The sequence below is a fragment of the Rhinolophus ferrumequinum genome, chromosome 22 (assembly GCF_004115265.2).
Source record: "Rhinolophus ferrumequinum isolate MPI-CBG mRhiFer1 chromosome 22, mRhiFer1_v1.p, whole genome shotgun sequence".
Taxonomy (NCBI): domain Eukaryota; kingdom Metazoa; phylum Chordata; class Mammalia; order Chiroptera; family Rhinolophidae; genus Rhinolophus; species Rhinolophus ferrumequinum.
Window position 1 is genome coordinate 415049 of NC_046305.1, and position 18626 is coordinate 433674.

An 18626-nucleotide genomic window follows, 5' to 3' on the forward strand; every position below is an offset into this window, starting at 1 on the left:
CCAGCTAGGTCTTATTTTCAGGGAAACACGGCAGGTATCCAGCGATAGATGAATGATTACAGATGTGGGACATATGGACAATGAAATATTACTCAGCAATGAAAAAGAATGAAATCTTGCCACTTATGACAACACGGATGGACCTGTTGTATTATGCTAAGTAAAATAAGTCAGGCAAAGAAAGACAAATACCGTATGGTTTCACTTATGTTTGGAATCTAACATAAGACTTACAGAAACAGAGATCAAACTGATGGCTGATGCGGGGTGTGTGGGGGTGTTGGGAGGATGGGTAAAAGAGGTGAAGGGGAATATAGTCAACAATAGTGCGGTAAGTTTGCATGATTACAGATGACTACTAGATTTAGTGTGGTGATCACACTGAAAGGTATAAAAATGTCAAATCACTACATTGTACACCTGAAACTAATATATTGTATACCAACTATACTTAAATTAAAATAAAATAAAAATAAAAAAACCTAATAATGTTACAAGAATGCCAAAGTATGCTAGTTCTACTGCTGCTATATCAAAGGCCATCAACATGCTATGCTGGTTGACTTTCAACCATGTACACCTAGTTTTTACTGGGTATTTAGAAATATCCCTATGATATTTTGTGACATGCTTTTAAAAGGCAAATTAATAGTCTACTTTCATCTTACTTTAGACTGACTAAATACACATTAGCATATGAATGTACTGTTTTTGAAAAGAGAATATCCCATGGTCCTCTTTTCAAATCATGGTTTATTGCCCGCCTCCTCCATTGATTTCAAACCAATACAGGACAATCTCAGACCTACTTCCACTCCTTTAACTCTTCTCAATTAGTCTTTAACAAACAATCAAGTTCTCCCTTAATTTGAGGGGCATAGAAAAGACAATAAAATACATTCATATTTTCTTTAAAATGTTTTTATATAAAATCTTAGAGTTGGAAGTAACTTTTAAGTCATTAATGTAACTTGCTATCTAATGCATGAATCCTCACTATATACTTTACAAATAAATCCATTATTTTTTACAGCAGTCTGTTTTACTTTTGGATGACAAAGGGTTTTTTCTTCACATTTCAGCACAATTTTTTTTTATTGACATAAACAATTCTTAACTATAAAATACAAATGAAAACACATACTGTGTTTGTGACTAGAAGACATAAAAATGACAATATTCCCTAAGCAAATTTATAAATTTAATGCAATCCCAAAAAATACCAAGATTTCTTTGAGTAATAAGAAAAATTATAACATTCATTGGGAGAAGTAGACAAGCATGAATAGCCAGCAAAATCTAAAAATAAGAAAAGCAAAGGGATAATCGTACCAAATATTATTTTTTAAAGCCTCTATCATTAAAACAGTATAGAACTAACACATGAAAAGACAAAAGAACCAATGGAACAAGACAGAAAACCGAAAAACAAATTCAAACATACATCTGTGAAAATGTGCTGTATATCAAATGGTATCATCCTTATAGAAGGGAAATTAGTAATAACTAGAAAAATACCACATCCATTTACCTATACTTTCAACCAAGGAATCCCACTTTTAGGAGATTTATCCCCAGATACGCTGGCAAAAACATAACGTCTCCAGAAAGCTATAAAATGCACCAATATTTTAATAGCAAAGCCCTAAAATAATCCAAATGATTACCTACTGGAGACTGGCTGAATAAACGAAAGTACATCTGTAAAACTGAGTAGTATGAAATGGGGGGGAAAAAAGGAAATATCAACATACTGCTATTAGAACAGTACATATATAATACGCTATCTTTTGTATAAGATGGGAACGGAGGCAATGTAATCGTTACATTACACCTGATTACATGAAAAATGGAAGAATAAGGCAAAAGATTAATAAAAACAGTGACCTATGAGGGAAGAAACAAGTCTACAAGTAAGATTTCTGTGAATCTGCTTTATGGTTCTGACTTTACAATTAAATCTTTTACATATTTAAGAAACAAAATTATGTCATAAAGAAAAATATCCCAAGTCTCTAAATATTGAAAACAATGGAAACAAATATATCTATCAAATTAATTACATAACTATATGGAAAATAATTATTTTGAATTACTTTAAAACAGTGATCACACTATATATTCTAAAGACAAAAAGACTGCCAATAAAGATATCCTAAACTGCATCCAGTGAGTAACATATTAGCGGTAACATTGGTTCGGTTATTTTAAACCTGGATAAGATGATTGCTAGATACATAGATCAAGTAAGTTACTAGTGAGTGTTAATAGGAACCAAAATTTTGGAAGAAAAAAGGAGATACAATATAAAATCAAAGAAGTAAAACCCCAGTAATTTCACGTTAAAATTATAAATACATGAAGTGCCTCTCTTTCTCTCTCTGTCACACACACACACACACACACACACACACACCTCTGTTCAATGAAATACCTAAAAACAACGAAAACCCAGTAACAACGCACACCTCTAACACTCAAAGACTCTGGTCTCTAAACAGCATTCATGTTAAAACGAACCAGGGCTCGTTGTACAAAGGACTGTTTCCAAGTGTTAGGAAGGAAATGTACAAGATAATCCTGGAAATGGGTACACATCTCTAGTGCCTTCACTAGCGTCCTAGTCACTCTACTTAATTTGAAATGTACCATAGAGAAATATGGTTAAGAAAAAGTTCTTCCCCGGAGTGAAGTACAATCTACCTTTCCACAATTTTCATTTACTGATCTGAGTCTCACTTTCTTGAATCAGATAGAATAAGTCTAATTCCTCTTCTTCTCAACAGCTTTTCACACATTTGAACTCAATCAACATATTAAACCTTCTGCCCCAAGCAGTTCCACTTCTTTCTGGTCATTTCCTGAAGTACATGTTTCTGTCTGTCAATATTTCTCTTTACACATAGCAACTAAAATAGAACAATGCAATCAATAATTGCTCAACTCAGAATTAAGGGAACCATCTCTTCTTTTGGACTGGACCCTACAATTTTGCCCAAGAAGAAACTGGCTTTTCTGAGAATCTCTGATACATATTAAGCTTGTAATTAAAGAAACCCTTACATTTTCTTCCCATTCTATTAAAGAAACAATATTCCCATTCTGCACTTTTACACTTATTTTTAAAACTTAAAAATTAAAAGGCTTTATTATTTTAAGTATTAACTATATTTATGTCTGAAAATTATGACACTTTCAAGTCCCTCAATATTGTTTGTGACACCTTTAAAAATCTGTTGGCACAAACTATGACTACGTGATAACACGTAGTAAAAGCTCACTGACAACACTGAGTGAAGGGGCCACGACAAAAGCGGCTACTCCCAACTCCCCTGCATGGAGCTCCACACCGACCAGCATCACTGATCATGACGTTAACAGTCAGGTGTGGGGCAGAAGGGGAAAGAAGCGCACGGAGCCCTGCTGGGGCTGGTAACGGTCTACTTCTTACACTGGATGCTGGTTACGTGGGCTGGCAGTTTCTGAAAATTCACTGAGCGGTTTCACTTACAATTTATATGTATGTTACCCTTCACTAGTAAGTAAATTTAAAAATTCTACGAGAAAAGTACCCAACTCCCTTAACCTGATGAAGAATTTGTACTCAAATCTGTTTTTTCACCTTTGTCAGAAATAAGTATCTCAGATTAATTAAAATCAGCCTAAAACAGAGTTAGTATCCCCCAGTAAACGATCTATGATAAAAAGGGGGGTGGGGGGAGACATACACAGATAATTTCGCTTGGGTTTCAAAGATCTTTTCTTCTAAATCCTGACATTAGCTAAACTGAGTGAATAAGATAATATTATAAGATATTGAAAACTATATTTCACACCAGTAATATTATTCTATTGCATTTCTAAGAACCCTTTAAAATGACAACTAGCAATAAGAGGTATCATTTTTAAGAGAGTATGTTATATATTAGCCAATGAAAAAGAACTGTATCAAAATATCCCATTAGGCATATAATCTTTTTCAACATGAAAATAGTTTTGTTCCAAATATAAAAGTATGCTCATTAAAAAGAGACAAAGTAGGACTACTATCATCCATGTATAAATATTTTTACATTTCAGATATTTCATCATGTACCCAGAAATATACACATGTACATTCTTTTATAAAAACAGGGCCGAAAAAGCTTGCTGTTTTGTTAGCCTACTTAATACAAGGAAGACACCGTTCTATGTAAATAAATTGAGTTTGATGATTAATTCAATGGTTTCATAGTAGTCCATAATTCATAAAGTCAGCCACCTACTGGCTGCTTTTTAAATAATTCTCGTTATTTTTATAAGTAATATAATGATAAACATCAAATTATATAAATCTCTGCCTACTTGTCCAATTATTTCCTTCAGATCAATGTCTAAAGGGGGAATTGCCTGAAGGTTAAAGGGTATATATTAATACAATAGTTACATGGTGGAAAGCAAAGCACCAAAACACTGTAACAAAAAAAAAGTTGATGATAAAAATCCAGACTGTATAAACACTACATTTCTATAACCCAAGATAATACTTTATGACTTGTGATATTCTACATTGTTAGGCAATGATTCTTACGGCAGAAATAATAACATCTGACAACCCTGAGCCTGACCATTTTGAAATTAAACATTACACTAACAGTATTCATGTTACTCTGGATGTTCCCAAACCTTGGAAGTAGGTAATTTGATTACAGCAAGCTCCAGAAAGTGACTCATTTACTATTCCAATAAACTCACTGAGTTTTCATTTCAAATGTCATTATTTCTAGGATTAATTACTATTTAGTTCATTTTTCAATCCACTTATTATTGTCCTGAAAACCTTTTATAAATGGCTACTGTTTCCTCACTTTGAAGTTTTTCAGATGGTTTCAATATTCCTAGTTCTCTGGCTATAGTCTACATCGATCTATTGATCTGCTGATTCTTTCCCTACTGTTGCTCTGTGTTCTTGTGTGGCTTGTGATGTTTTCCTATTAAGCCATCTGAGTTTAATGTTTTAGGGGTGAAGGAAAGACTTTTTATTCCCATTGTCAGTATTTAATATTTTACAACCTACAGACAGACTTTTTCTGCATTTCTGTTTACATTTTAGTACCTATTCTTTTGAATGTCTTGTCACATGATTTTACTGGTCACGTGTATTTCCTCAGCAGTGAAATTCCTCAGCTGAAGGTCTCGATTCACAATTATTTTTCCAAACCGTGAGGTGTATCCTTTCTGATTTAGAAGAACCTTTCCTATTTTAGGAATAGCAGTTCTTTGTTTCTCTCATGTTGCACCTACTTCCCCTAATTTATCCGTTGTCTTTCCACTTGTAATTATTTTTCTTAAAAAGCAGTTAAAGTACGTTACGTATTCGAATACCTATGAAAAACTGTACCACATAGGTACCTCACGTAATCTGCCACTTAATCCTCACAACAACCATGTGACGAAGTTACTATAATTATCCTCACTAAACAGCTTTTAAAACAGTTTAGATATTAGATTACCAGCCCAAGGTCACTTAACCAGTAAGTGACCAAGGTATGATTTAAACCTGGTCTGACATCATAGCCAAAGCTCTTAAACACTGTATTATATGAAACAGTCTCTACCTTTCTAGTTCTGGTTTCGTGTCATCTTTGGAAAGACTATGTCCTCCCAAATATGACAACCTTCATGACATTTTCAATGGATGCTTTCATGGTTTCATTTTTTTTAAAACTTTTTATCTATCTGTGTTGAGTTTTTAAAATGTAATCTGTTGGGTAGGGAAGTAGCCTTTACCTCAAAAGATTTGTCCATTGTTCTAAGAGTTTTTCCATTTCTCATAACATATCATGTTCACTGATTTCAAATACTTTCATCATGTATTCCTACTCCTATTTGGGTCTTTCTCTAAGCTCTCCATTTTGCTTCCTGAATATTTATGTTTATTCCTAAGTCACTAATACAATATATTAACTTTGTATTTTTTAATACTTCAAAAAGACTAATGCTTTCCTTTTTGTATTCCTATAGAAATTCCTTATTTTATTAATAACATTATTGAGACACAATTCACATATCATAAAAGTCACCCTTTTAAAGCACAAGTTCAATAATTTTCAGTATATTCATGGAGCTGTGCAACCATTACCAGTAATTTCAGAACATTTCACAAGGCTCTCTGGTCATTTCTGCATATGTATACTTCCAGATGACCGTGAGATCCATTTGAAGGTTTAAAAACTCCAAATGGCTTTAACTTTGTGTATTAATATAGAAAAAAGCTATCTCAACATTAATATTAGCTCCACAATAACAAAGTAAATTTATTTACTGAGTCAAGCCTTTTGGTGTTACTGGATAATTTTATTCATATAGATCCTAAACACTTGCTGTCAAGTTTACTTCTAAATATTACATAAATACTGCTGTTACTTTTGTGAATAAATTCTTTTCTGTTATATTTCTAACTCTATAAATTGATGGTATTCAAGAACACTACTGATTTTATTTACTTTATAATCTAAAATTCTTGCTTCATAAGGAATTCATTTTTTCAGCAAATAGTTATTAAGTAACTACTATTTAAGGGCTAAGGGTAACAGCAGCGAGGAAAAAAATCCCTTTCACCATGGAAATTTCATTCTAATACATGAGAGGGGTAGCGGCAATAAAAGATAAGTAAAACATTCAGTATATCAGATGGTAAAATGAACTATGCAGAAAATCAGAGTATAGAAGGAGAAAAGAAACAGACTAGGGTTAGAAGGACTTCCAGCATTAAAGCAGGCTGTCAAGAAAGTCTTGATCGAGATTACATTTCCGGAGAAACCCACAGGAGGTGAGGGAGCATCCTCGTAGTTACCCAGGAGAAGAACGATACCGAAGAGGAAACAGCCAGAGCAAAGGCTCTGCGGCAGGAGCTGGGCTGGTGGATTGAAGGAATCCAGGTTTGCTGGAGTAATCAAGGGAAGAGCAGTCGGGCAGGGGTCAGGGGACAGACTCATTTCAGTCTGAGAGAGGGGAAGCCACTGGAAGGTTTTATGCAGAAAAGGTATATGACATAATTCTTCATTCAGTAAATATTGGTTGACTACTGATTGCTAGAGATACAGCCAAGACAATAAAGACAAAAATGCCTGCTCTTACAGAGCACACATTTTAGTGGGAGAGAAAGACAAGAGAGAAAAACAGTACAATTTTAAAATATTATTTGTTAGACGGTGGTAACTGCTATGGGAAAAACAGAAAGTAACTGAGAGTTCTAGGAGAGTCTGTGAAATTGAGTTAGGGGACTGGGTTGGGCCTCACTGCCGCGGAAACTTCGAGCAAAGGTGAAGTGAGGAGGCCAGCAGGGCCGCAGAGCGGCTGCAGCAGCAGGCCTGGAGCAACTATGGAGAGTAAGGCACGTAACCAGAAGGCTCGAGCCGCCCACGAAGGGCCTTCGGGCCAGTCCAAAGGCTTGAGCTTTGCCTCTGAATGAAATGGGGAAGCACTAAAGGTTCTGAGCAGAAGCGTGACATGATTTCAGCTACGTCTTCAAGGAGTCCTCCCTCTAGCTGCTCTCTTCATAAAGCTATAGGGAGTCAGGTTAACAGCACGGACTCCTGGTGGCAAGCTGCCTTATCTTGACAAGAGATGACAGAGGCTGGACGATGGTACAACAGTGGGAGTGATGAGAAGGTAAAGACTGGTAGGAGGAGGCTTAAAAATGACCATCAGGAGTTCAGTGCGGGACATGGTAAGACTGAAATGACTTCTAAACATCCGAACAGAGAAGTCTGAGCAGGAAGATGCAAATCTGGAAGTCAACAGCATACAGGTACTTAGAGCCCTGAGACTGGTTGGTACAACCCGGGGAGGGTGAACAGAGAGAGATGAGTAGAGGACGGAAGGCTGACTGAGGCACAGCAACATTAAAAGATCAGGAAGATGAAGGCGACCAGCAAAGACCGACCAGCAAAGACCGACGCCAGAAAGTAACAAGGGGAAAAAAAAGACACAGAGTGAAAGAACTGTGGTACCTTGAAACTGAAGTGAAGAATATGTTTCTAAGAGTGGCCACCGACAGATCAAAGAGCAATGAGAACACAGATTTGTTTGTTGGATTTAGCCTTGGGGGCGGGGCGATCACTGGTAAACCCTGGCCCAGCAGTTTCTATAAAGTGCAAGAGCAAAAATCTGATTGGAATGAGTTTAAAAGAGAATGGGCAGAGAGATCTGAAACCACGTGCGAACAGTAGGAAAACAGAAATGGGGGTCAGAGCTAGAAGATAAAGTGGAATCGAAGTAGTTTTAAAATGTGGAAAACAATGGCATCTTTTTATTCCCAAAGGAAATAGAGCAGTGAAAAGATAAAAAGCCACACACTCCTGAAGTTTAATACATGTGTGTATGCGTATGTGTAACACCTCCTAGACAGCTACCCAGTTTAGTGGAATTGACTGAATCACTTCATCAGTCGTCCTCTGATGGGAAATGCTACACTTCTTGTGTACTGAATTCTCGTACAAACGTGGGTCTATTGCTACAGGCTCCACTCTGGGTCACTGATTTTCTGTCTATCCATGCACCGCCTTCACACGTCCTAATGATTTTAACTTTGCTTTATTATCTAATAAGTCTGATTCCCGCACTATTGTTCTTTGCAGAAATGTCTTGGCTACTTTTGCTGATTTTTCATTTAAACTTTACAAGCAACTTATCTAGTGCCAGCAAATGTTACTTTGATTGTTGTATTTACAAACGTCCCAGAGAAATGAAAGGAGGGCCTTGAAAAGATATTGTACCATGATGCTCACAGCAGCATGATTCCCAACAGCCAAAAGGTGGGAGCAACTCCGTCGACAGATGAGTGATGAACACACTGTGGTCCATACATGCAATGGAATATTACTCAGCCTTAAAAAGGAAGGACATTCTGACATGTTACAACATGGATGAACCTCAAGGACACTATGCGAAATGAAATAAGCTAGTCACAAAAAGGCAGATGCCACATGATTCCACTTATATGAGGTGCCTAGAGCAGACAAATTCACAGAAAGCAGAATGGCGGCTGCCAGGGGTAGCAGGAAGGGGGTAATAGGGAGTCACCGTTTAAAAGCTCTGGAGATAAATGGGGACAATGGTTTCAAAACAACATGAATGTACTTAATGCCCACAGAACTGTACATGTAAAAATGGTTCAAATAAATGTGATGTTATCTATATTTTACTCCAATAAAATAATTTGCAAATAAGTTTTGAGAGAATTGACATTTTCAATGATGTTTTCTCATTCAAAATCATCTTAAGCGTTTCCATTTTTTCAAGACTCAGTAATGTTTTGAGAGCTTTCTTCATATAGATCTTAAACCTTGATAGTTTATTCCTATATCTACATAAAGAAAGGAGGAGCACTTGTCTGGAGGACAAAAAAGTGAAGGTAAAATAAAAACTTTTATCTTTCTTATTCTTAATGGATCTAACAATTTGTTTAAAATAATAATAGCAATAACGTGTTTGATAATGTATGGCTTTATATTTATATATCCTTATATATAAGTTAAATGAATGATAGCAATGATACAAGGGCCAAGGGAGGAAGCAATTTGAATTATTTTGTTATTATAAAGTACCTGTGAAGCAATACAGTGTTATCTGAAAGTGGACTTAATATTATTTGTAAATGTATATTGTAAACTCTAGGACAAACACTAAAAATGTAAAGAAAAAGGTGTATGGACAAAATTTTCCCAAATGAAATGTATGAAACATGTTACTCACAAAACTACGTTAGAAATTAGAAATGTAAGTAAAGCAAGAACCTTAAGTTTGTGCCTGAAGATATTCAGAAAACATCTTCAAGAAAGGTACATAGTTTCAATTTTGTAGCATGTAATCAAAAGAGAACCAAAACATCTGAGGATGGGGCGGGGGGTTCTCTAAACAAAAATATTAAAGAAAATTTAACATATAGATGAGTAAGTTGAGCATTTTAATAAAAAAAATCACCAATTATTTTCTTTCCAAAGCAGACCATCAAGGGCTTTTCTTAAATTACAATATCATTAAGCACTGTACTTGAACTCTACATTCCGGATTAAAGCCCAAACTCCAGCTATGCTCATTCTCTTTATACTATATTGCTCCATTATAATCAAGAGTCAACCAAAACATATTACTACCGGAAGTTTAATTCCTTCAGAGAATATTATGATAAAAGAATAGCAATAACAACATAGAACTATTATGTGATATGAACTTCCACCAGCAAAGAGCTCGTCTTGCTGTTTAATAGAATTTAAGGAACAATCACACGATGCCAACCTGTCCCAGGTGTCAATGGGAGAGGAAAGAAAGTCTTCCGGCGCTTCTTTATTACCTATTTTATTCCTGAATTGACAAACCACCACCACACACATATCTAACTTAATCTATAATCTTTCTCTCAGGATTTCTCCCCCCAAATCCCTGTCTGACTAATTGGGAAAGACGTACAGTTTAGAAGTATGTACCCTGTAATTCTGACTCACAAAGTGAGGTCAGACAGGAAACAACTTCTCTTTCAACAAGTATTCAACCTTTTCTCCCTATTGATGAAGTCTCACAAAGGCTCTGGGTTTTATCTCATCACATAGGGCCTTTCATTCTGATATTTCCCCCAAAGTCTTCACTCATTCCTATGCAGCTGTATCTCAGAATTAACTAGCAACGTGCACTTATGGAGCAGTCTGTATGTGATCGTCTCTGGAGTGATTTACAGTCATTAAAACAAAAGATATGAACAGACAACCATAAAAAGCAGCATGTGAATTAGTGAGTCAATGTGATGATATTTAGGCTTCACTCTCTGGGACTAAGGAAGCTATCTATGCCTTCTGTCAATTTGGTTCAATAATGACTTTTTCCATTAGCAAGATCAACAATGAAACGAGAACATTCCCACTCACCATACCTCATTATGTACACCATTAAAACAAACCACAGCACACACTGAAGCAGCTATCCCTAATACTCCACACTTTAAGAGAAAGTGAACTGCTCAATCAGCCAAATGCAGGGCTGATTAGAGAAGTTTCCACTGCAAAATGAAAGCAAGAATTGAGACGAAACCGATGATGGTAGTTTTAATCTTCCTGGTGTATTTATAGCAGATGCCGCACTAGCAGGGATCTGCTTTCCCCTCCATGTATGGGAGCATATGCTTCCCTAATGGGTGTGATTCGAGGGAAAAGAGTGGCAGGGTACCTTGTTTTGTCTCCAAGGCTTAGGACAGATCATGGCTGCCCCCTTAACTGTCTGTTTTGTGTATGTAAAGGGAGAAAAGCAGCCTTTACCGAAATGTGAAGAATTCCAGGAGAATTTGCATAATAGCTGCTGCTACAGAGAAGCTGGGCTCTGCGCCAACGGTTCTCTTCTTCTCTACTACAAAATAACTGGAGCTCAAGCAGCTTCCAAAGTAAACAAACAATATATGAGGTAAGATAACAGAACTCCATTTGAAGCAGGATCTGGAGATACCTAGTATATACCATCAGATCTCCCTGCTTGAATAACTTTTGTCAACAAAAACATGGGAGTGGAAAGGTGGCAGTGGACTGATGTGGACTTGTACTCTGGACCTTTTCGTAAGTTGGTATAAAAAAGACCACACTCATAGATGGCACGCAACCCTCAAGGTACAGGTAAGATGAGAAAATGTGACCATTTAGCAAGCCTCAAATTCTCTGCTTAGAGCTAAAGAGCCTGAACACACACACACACACACACACACACACACACACACACACACACACAGTTTTCAAAAGGCATTGATATAAACATAATGCTGATAAGTAACGACAAAAGTTTCACTTGGGCTCATCTGGTACCATTTGGTGGATGAGTCGCTAAGATGTGTAAATACTTTCCAAAGGTGTTTGACATCTGAAAATGTTTTCTTAAACCAAGAACATGTTAGGGTTAGGGCTGTTTTTAAATGGAGATACGATATACAACTTAGTTTACCACTGCGCTGTGACCAAAAAAGTTCTGTGTGACCTAGTATAAGATGAGGGTAGTCACCTAAGCTGTCCTTTAGCAGGAAATTCACGAAACTGCTCCAGGTGGTAGCATTACAAGTAGTAGTAACACTCACGTCTTAAAAGCAGCAAACTACAGACTATTTTAAATTGACCTGAAAGTTTGAATATACACTTTTAGTAAAGGAGAGGTAACCTTTATGCAGCTCCATTATGAAAGTATATGCAAAAGCACCATTTAGGGCTAGGGAAACAAATCCTCTTATCCTTAACCTGTATTTTAAAGGTTGCAGTTTTGGTGGTGGTGGTGGTGAATTCGTTTATGCGTAACCCACAGTCCATAATCATACTGGACTATTTTAAAGCATGTTCAGTGTTGATAAAATGCAAAAACTAGAAAGATCATCCTGACACTCAAAGAGCATTCATTCACTAATAAAAGACAAATTAATTTCAGTACGTGATATAGGTTACAAACAGAAAAACATGCAATGGAAGCACAAAAGTTAGCGTAACGCTGCCTGGGAGGGTTCAGGCAACACTTCACAGAACCGAGCGATACGTGAGCGGAGTCTTTCCACTCCCTCCTCCTCCTTCCTTTCTCCAGCACATTCTAGAACTTTTTTCTTTTTGGTTAGGAACTTAATAACCTTAACTTTATTTTTCTAATTTTTCATTTTTATCTTAGATAATTTACTTCTTGAGGTTTAAACAGACAGAAGAAAAAAATGTCACCAGATATGCTTAGGAGAATTTCCACTTCTTTGATAACTCCTAATGGTCATAAATAACAAACAAATGGCTTAAAAAGAAAAGTTACCAAGCTCCCCTTGCCTCTGGCTTGTCATTTTCAGTATCTGCCTGAGATTTCTTTAGCAGTCTGTAGCCCCCTACCCATGCAACCAAGGACTAGACAAGGAGCGACAGAATAATGACACTCAGTAATTTTGCCAAGCTGAAAAGGTGGGGTTCAGAAGTAGGTTCCACCTTGTTTCACGGCTTTTACTGTGAAAGTTACTACTGCATCCTGCAATTGTTAGGTTCATCTTTCTGCTTTCCCATATATTCTCAGATGTTAGAATTCTATGTTAACTTGGCTAAAAATAGCAAAAATATTCTAGTATCTATATCTACCATCTGTGCATTTCTGTCAAAATGCTCGTGCACACCTCCTAAACTCTGACTTCCTAATATAGCAGCAGAACTTTATACTGCAAGCTTGTCTACTTGCCTTTGAGATGTTTTCCAAAAATGAAGGTAAAACAATAGATCACAACTTGGCTGTTAAAAAATAAAGAGTAGAAAAAGACCACAGGTAATAGTTCAGAACCTATTTTGTTTAAAGAGTGAATTCTGGATACCATAATTATTTCACTTTAATCACACTTATCATTTCTAACACCTTTATTGACATTATCTTCTTTTGCTAATCTGTTTTCTCTCAATTTAGAGAATAGATTTTGGAGAAACTGAAGCCTTAAGAACACCACGAATGCAGCTTTTAGAAAGACATGGGTTCCAAAGAAGCCACAGTTAAGTGCAAACTGCCATCCCCTTCCCTGGTCGGTCTTTACCCAATTGCATGTACCTTTCTTAACACCTGACATCACGCACTTGCTGATGCAAAGCGATACTCATTTATAACAAGAAGGCAACGGTTATTAAACAGATCCTGGATGACACCCTCCTATTTTTCCACCTTTTAGTTAGGAGGGGAGAGGGGATATTAGACATACAGCAAAAGTTTCCTTTTCTTCTTGGAAGAGAATTCTTAATTCCTAGATTTCAAAGTAGTTGGTTTAAGAAAAATACATACACCGACAGATAATCTTTAAACAGACCAATGACGCTCAAGGGTCATGCTGAGCTTTGCCACCTGTGCGATGAACCCCCAAAACACCTCACTTCCCTCCCCACTTTAACAGCTAAATCCTTGCAATTCATCCTTAAACCTGATCTCTAATGCCACCTGCTGTTGTAGTTGTGTCCTTGAGAAGCTCTACCCATCTGCCCCAATATTATTCCTACTTGACTTTTCACTCCTGCACAAAGACCATCAACAGATTTGTAAAATAAAATTCAGGTACTAATCTTTGGTAAGACTTAACGATACAGTCATAAACTATAGGGCTCCTACTAACTACAAACAAACAAACAAAAAAAAAAACAACAAAAAAACCCCCAAATTTCTCAACTAGAAAAACTTGACAAAAAAGCAATTTTAACTTCAGAACGTTTCCTTTAAGAGGAATACTAAGATAAAGTAAGACCACAAAACATTAAAAACAAAGAAAAAAATCCTAGGAAGAATGAGTATAGTCATGCAATTTTTATTTTTAAATTTTATATTAAAAGCAACACGACGTGATTTAAAAATTAAAACAACCCATTTTGTAAGTCAGAGAAGAAACTTCAACCCAAGATCTGTTAAGAAGTAAACACAGACAAAAAGCAAAGTCGCGAAGGCTCTGTAAGTTTTCTGAGTGCAGCGCTAAGTTGATGATATAAGTATCCTGCCTGTCCTCTCTCCTGTTTATCTTCTCAGTACTCAACTATACTACACGATGGCAAATTCTTGTTTCACAGCCCAGCAGACAAGCCTCTGGGAGACATGCTAAGTATGCCTTTGCCCTTTATTTACTCTGCCCCCAAAGCCCTTCTCTTTGTAGCAATTCTAACAAAGATGTCAATACCCAAGTTGAAACAAGAGCTCCTCTGGAAAGCTCTCCTTGCATATACTCCTGCTCACCACTTTCTCCCAACCATTCTGTGATTCCATAAACACTGTGTGTCCATTATGAAAGTTACATTACATCGCAATTACTTGTTTACCATACAGGATAGGGATGCACATATTTTTTGGAGGAATAAATCAATCAAAGAATACTGTGAGTTTTGACTAGAGATTATGTTGAAAATTAAATGATACAAAACTTGATCCCCCTCAGTGAAAAGTACAAAGTAAAATATCAGTTCTTTGATCAGTTATCTACAGTGTAATCGACACAATAAAAATACATATTTAGGGTAATGAAATTAGATAGTGCTGATGGTTGTAAAACTTTGCATGTAGCTAATAATAGACCAGAAACCACTGAACAGTATATTTTAAAAGAGCAAATTTTGTGGTAGTTGAATTATATCTCAATAAAAAATACATACATTTTATCTAAAACTGGGCAAATCCAACATAGGGCACAATTTAAAGGAAGGACTATATGTAGAAAACCAAACATACTATTGCTATTTTGCAGAAATGCCAAGGGAAAACCTATTTTTTCCTCAACATTTCATTTCAAAACAGTTGGGATTTGCATGTGGCAACTGAAAAATCGCGAGGCAAACGAGCTATGCGGTCACTACTATTATCTGTACGGTTTCTTACTAAAGAAACCACATTCATCTATCAGTTGTATAACTTAATAAAATCTCAAGCTCAACAGGCCTTAATTAGAAAACTCGGATTCATGTGGATTTTAATAACTCTCCATCAAAAAAAAAGAAAAACCACTGAAATTTAAAATTCCATCTCCACTGAAATGTTTCTTAAACAATATATTAAGTTGGCAGAGGCATTTCTTTTCTGAACAGGAAACTATCTTTTGGAGGAAAAATTATAACTAGGGCTGTAAATTTTGTTTCCAATTCATTGTGCATACGAAATCCACTCAACTAGGCTAAATAAACTATTCACTGACAAAGTGTTAGTCAACACGGTTCCAAGCTTCCGTGCCACCTGACCTAACCTGTAATCAGTATACTGGAGAACCAAAACACCCCAAACCCTTCCTGCTCACACAAGTTTCAGTTTTTAATCACCTGCTACTTCCTGTAGCAGGTGATATTTTGGTTATTTTTCATTTGGGTATTTTTCATTTGTCACAAAAGCACTTTTTCCCCCCTGGCTTTGTATCCTAAGTAAACTAAGATCACATTAACTAGCTATGTTTCACAATTCCAAACTGGGATTTTGTTTAAATGCCAGAAAGAAATGTACTATTGCCTCTTCTCCTTATAAGTTAATGTGTGATAAATTTAAGTAAATATTATGACTTCCATCTCTACTTTCACTTTCGAAAACACTGCTACAGAAGAATGAATATACTGTTCTGACAACTTATGAAATGACACAGGTACCACATGAAGTTGCATGATAGCCTGAATTTTTACAGGAAATTAAAAAATTTCTTTCCACAATAGAAAAACAAAAGTGAGACAGGAAAATCTGCTATAAAATTAATAATGAACATATTTCTTATAAAATAATCAGGTGTGATTTCCACTCTAGCCATATGGCAGGCTAAATACCGTGAAGATTCTTCTATTACAACAAAATAACTCAATACAGCATAAGACGTAATGTTTATTGGCCTGCTGACCTCACAGAAACTAAGAAAAATCTCCAAGGATACCAAAAGGAAAGGAAAAAGGAGGCTGACCTAAGTAGGTACAGTCGTCCAGAGGGAAAATGCACCAAGCCACAGCTTAGAGGCAAAGTGGGGACCAGGAAAGGTGTTAGTAACACACCCTAATTCCTGACAAAGCAAATTCAGAGCTTCTCAATCATTCTCCAAGCAGGTTCCAAGTTCAGCCACAGATGAAAATGCACAAAATATAAAGCATAATCAACTGGACAAGTTCTAGGAAAAAAAATCTGTTTTTACTGAAATCATATTGTTTATAAATTAATAAGCAAGAATGCAAAGAGCACTCTGAAATGAGTAATGCAAAAGGATTAGCCCTACCAGATATAAGACATAAATAAAACTATCACGCTCTCAAATAAAGAGAGACACCAATGACATAAAATGAAATGAGAAACCAGACTACACCCTAGTACATAGGGAAAGTCAGTGTACGGTAAAGGCGGTGTCTAAACTCCAAGGAGTAAAGAGGACTTACTAATAAAAGTGTTGGGACAACCTGTAGCCATTTGGAAAAAGATAAAGTTGTTGGATTCACAACTCATATTACAGATGATAAACTCAAAACAGATCAAAGATTTACATGTTAAAAATGAAACAAAAAAATCCTACAAAAAAACATAAGATCTTTTATAAACTTGGAGTGAAGAAAGTCTTTATAATGATATGTCGAACTCTAGTAGCCATAAAAGAAAAGATTAATTGAATTAGGTAAAAAACTAAAGACTTCCGTGTGGCAAAATAAAATAAGCAAGATCTAAAGACAAACGACCAACCAGAAAAAAATACTTGTAACCTGTATTTCAAAGAGCTGAAGCCGTATTTCTCAGTTTGTGTATGGAGAAATCTCCAGAACACACTATTTAAGTGACAAAAGCACGATGCAGGCCAGTGTGCATAGTGTGCTACTGTTTATTATTTTTAAATGGGGGGCATGCATTTGCTTGTATATATTTGTGGGAGATATAGACACTGATGTTCAAATTCCTTTACTGGAAGTTTCTTTGCACCAATTTTGGTTCCAAGCAATTTGTTCTTAATGTGGCATTATTTTCTGAGTAAATGTAAACCTGAGGACATAGTCATATACAGAATAGTTTTCTTCATTTTGGTTGATTAATGGCTGTTCTGCCTAATGAATTATCATAAGTTAATAAGGGGTCCTCGCACAATTGCCTAAAATGGAATTCCAAAGTGGGTTTACTCAGAGGGGGGAGAAGGGTGATGGCGGTAACAATGTTTCATTGTTTCCTTTTGTAGTTTCTAAATTCCCAATCATAGGAGGGTATTACCTAATCAAATATTTGCTGGTCCAATATCCACACTCTTATACATTAAATTTTATTATAGGTTTCCCATGTCCAAAGTATATCCCTTGCTATCTTAATCAGTTTCTGAATTCAGAGAGCAAGTTGAGGATGAGAGAGACACCCGAAGACCTAACCCTAAACCCTAAACCCTAAACCCTAACATTCGTATGAAACTATCACATGCCAGATACTACACATAAATTTAATTACTTATATAACCATTTAACATCGGGATTAAGTCCCATGTTATAAATGAGAAAAACATGGCCCAGTAAGATCAACCAAATCGCCAGTGCACAGTTATTAAGCCAGCACTTGAATTTGGTTCTGCCTAGACAGCCCATGCTCTTTACATTATGTTTGAACTAATTCAGAGGGGGGTGATATATTCAACAGTCTATGCTTAACGTAACTGTTGGAAAAATAAAAAGCCACCCATCACCAGCAGTTTTGTAAGTATACAGATACCTTCCCTCAGAAACCACAGACTGGATTCCACTACAAACAAGATATGTGGGATATAAACAACTTATATATTGAGAGTAAGTATGCATTGTGGGTGAAATTTTTTCAGTACAAAACCTCATCCTCAGTACTGAATATTTTAAAAACACCATGGAAAGATTACTAAAGACAATCATTCATCCTATATCCCTTTACAAGTTAGCTGTGCAAATAAACTGTAACACTGTTTCAAATAAAAAGATCCAAATAAAAATCTTTTTTCAATCTTATGACAATACTTGAGGTCAGCAGAAACAGGTAATGTCTTCATTTCAGAAATCAGGAAAGGAAGGCTCAGGGTAGATTAATCAATTTAGCTAAGAATCATCCAGTTAATTTTTTCACAAATTGATTGGTACAGTACCCATTTTTTCCCTGACTTATCATCCAACTCATTCATAGTTGATTTTATC

At 36.0% G+C, this 18626-nt stretch overlaps 1 protein-coding gene across 5 annotated transcripts in view; it reads right to left on the reverse strand.

The window, feature by feature from the left end:
* Positions 1–18626, reverse strand: part of ASH1L (ASH1 like histone lysine methyltransferase) — a 115562-nt gene that overhangs the window by 71549 nt on the left and 25387 nt on the right. The gene's annotated exons all lie outside the window — the stretch shown is intronic.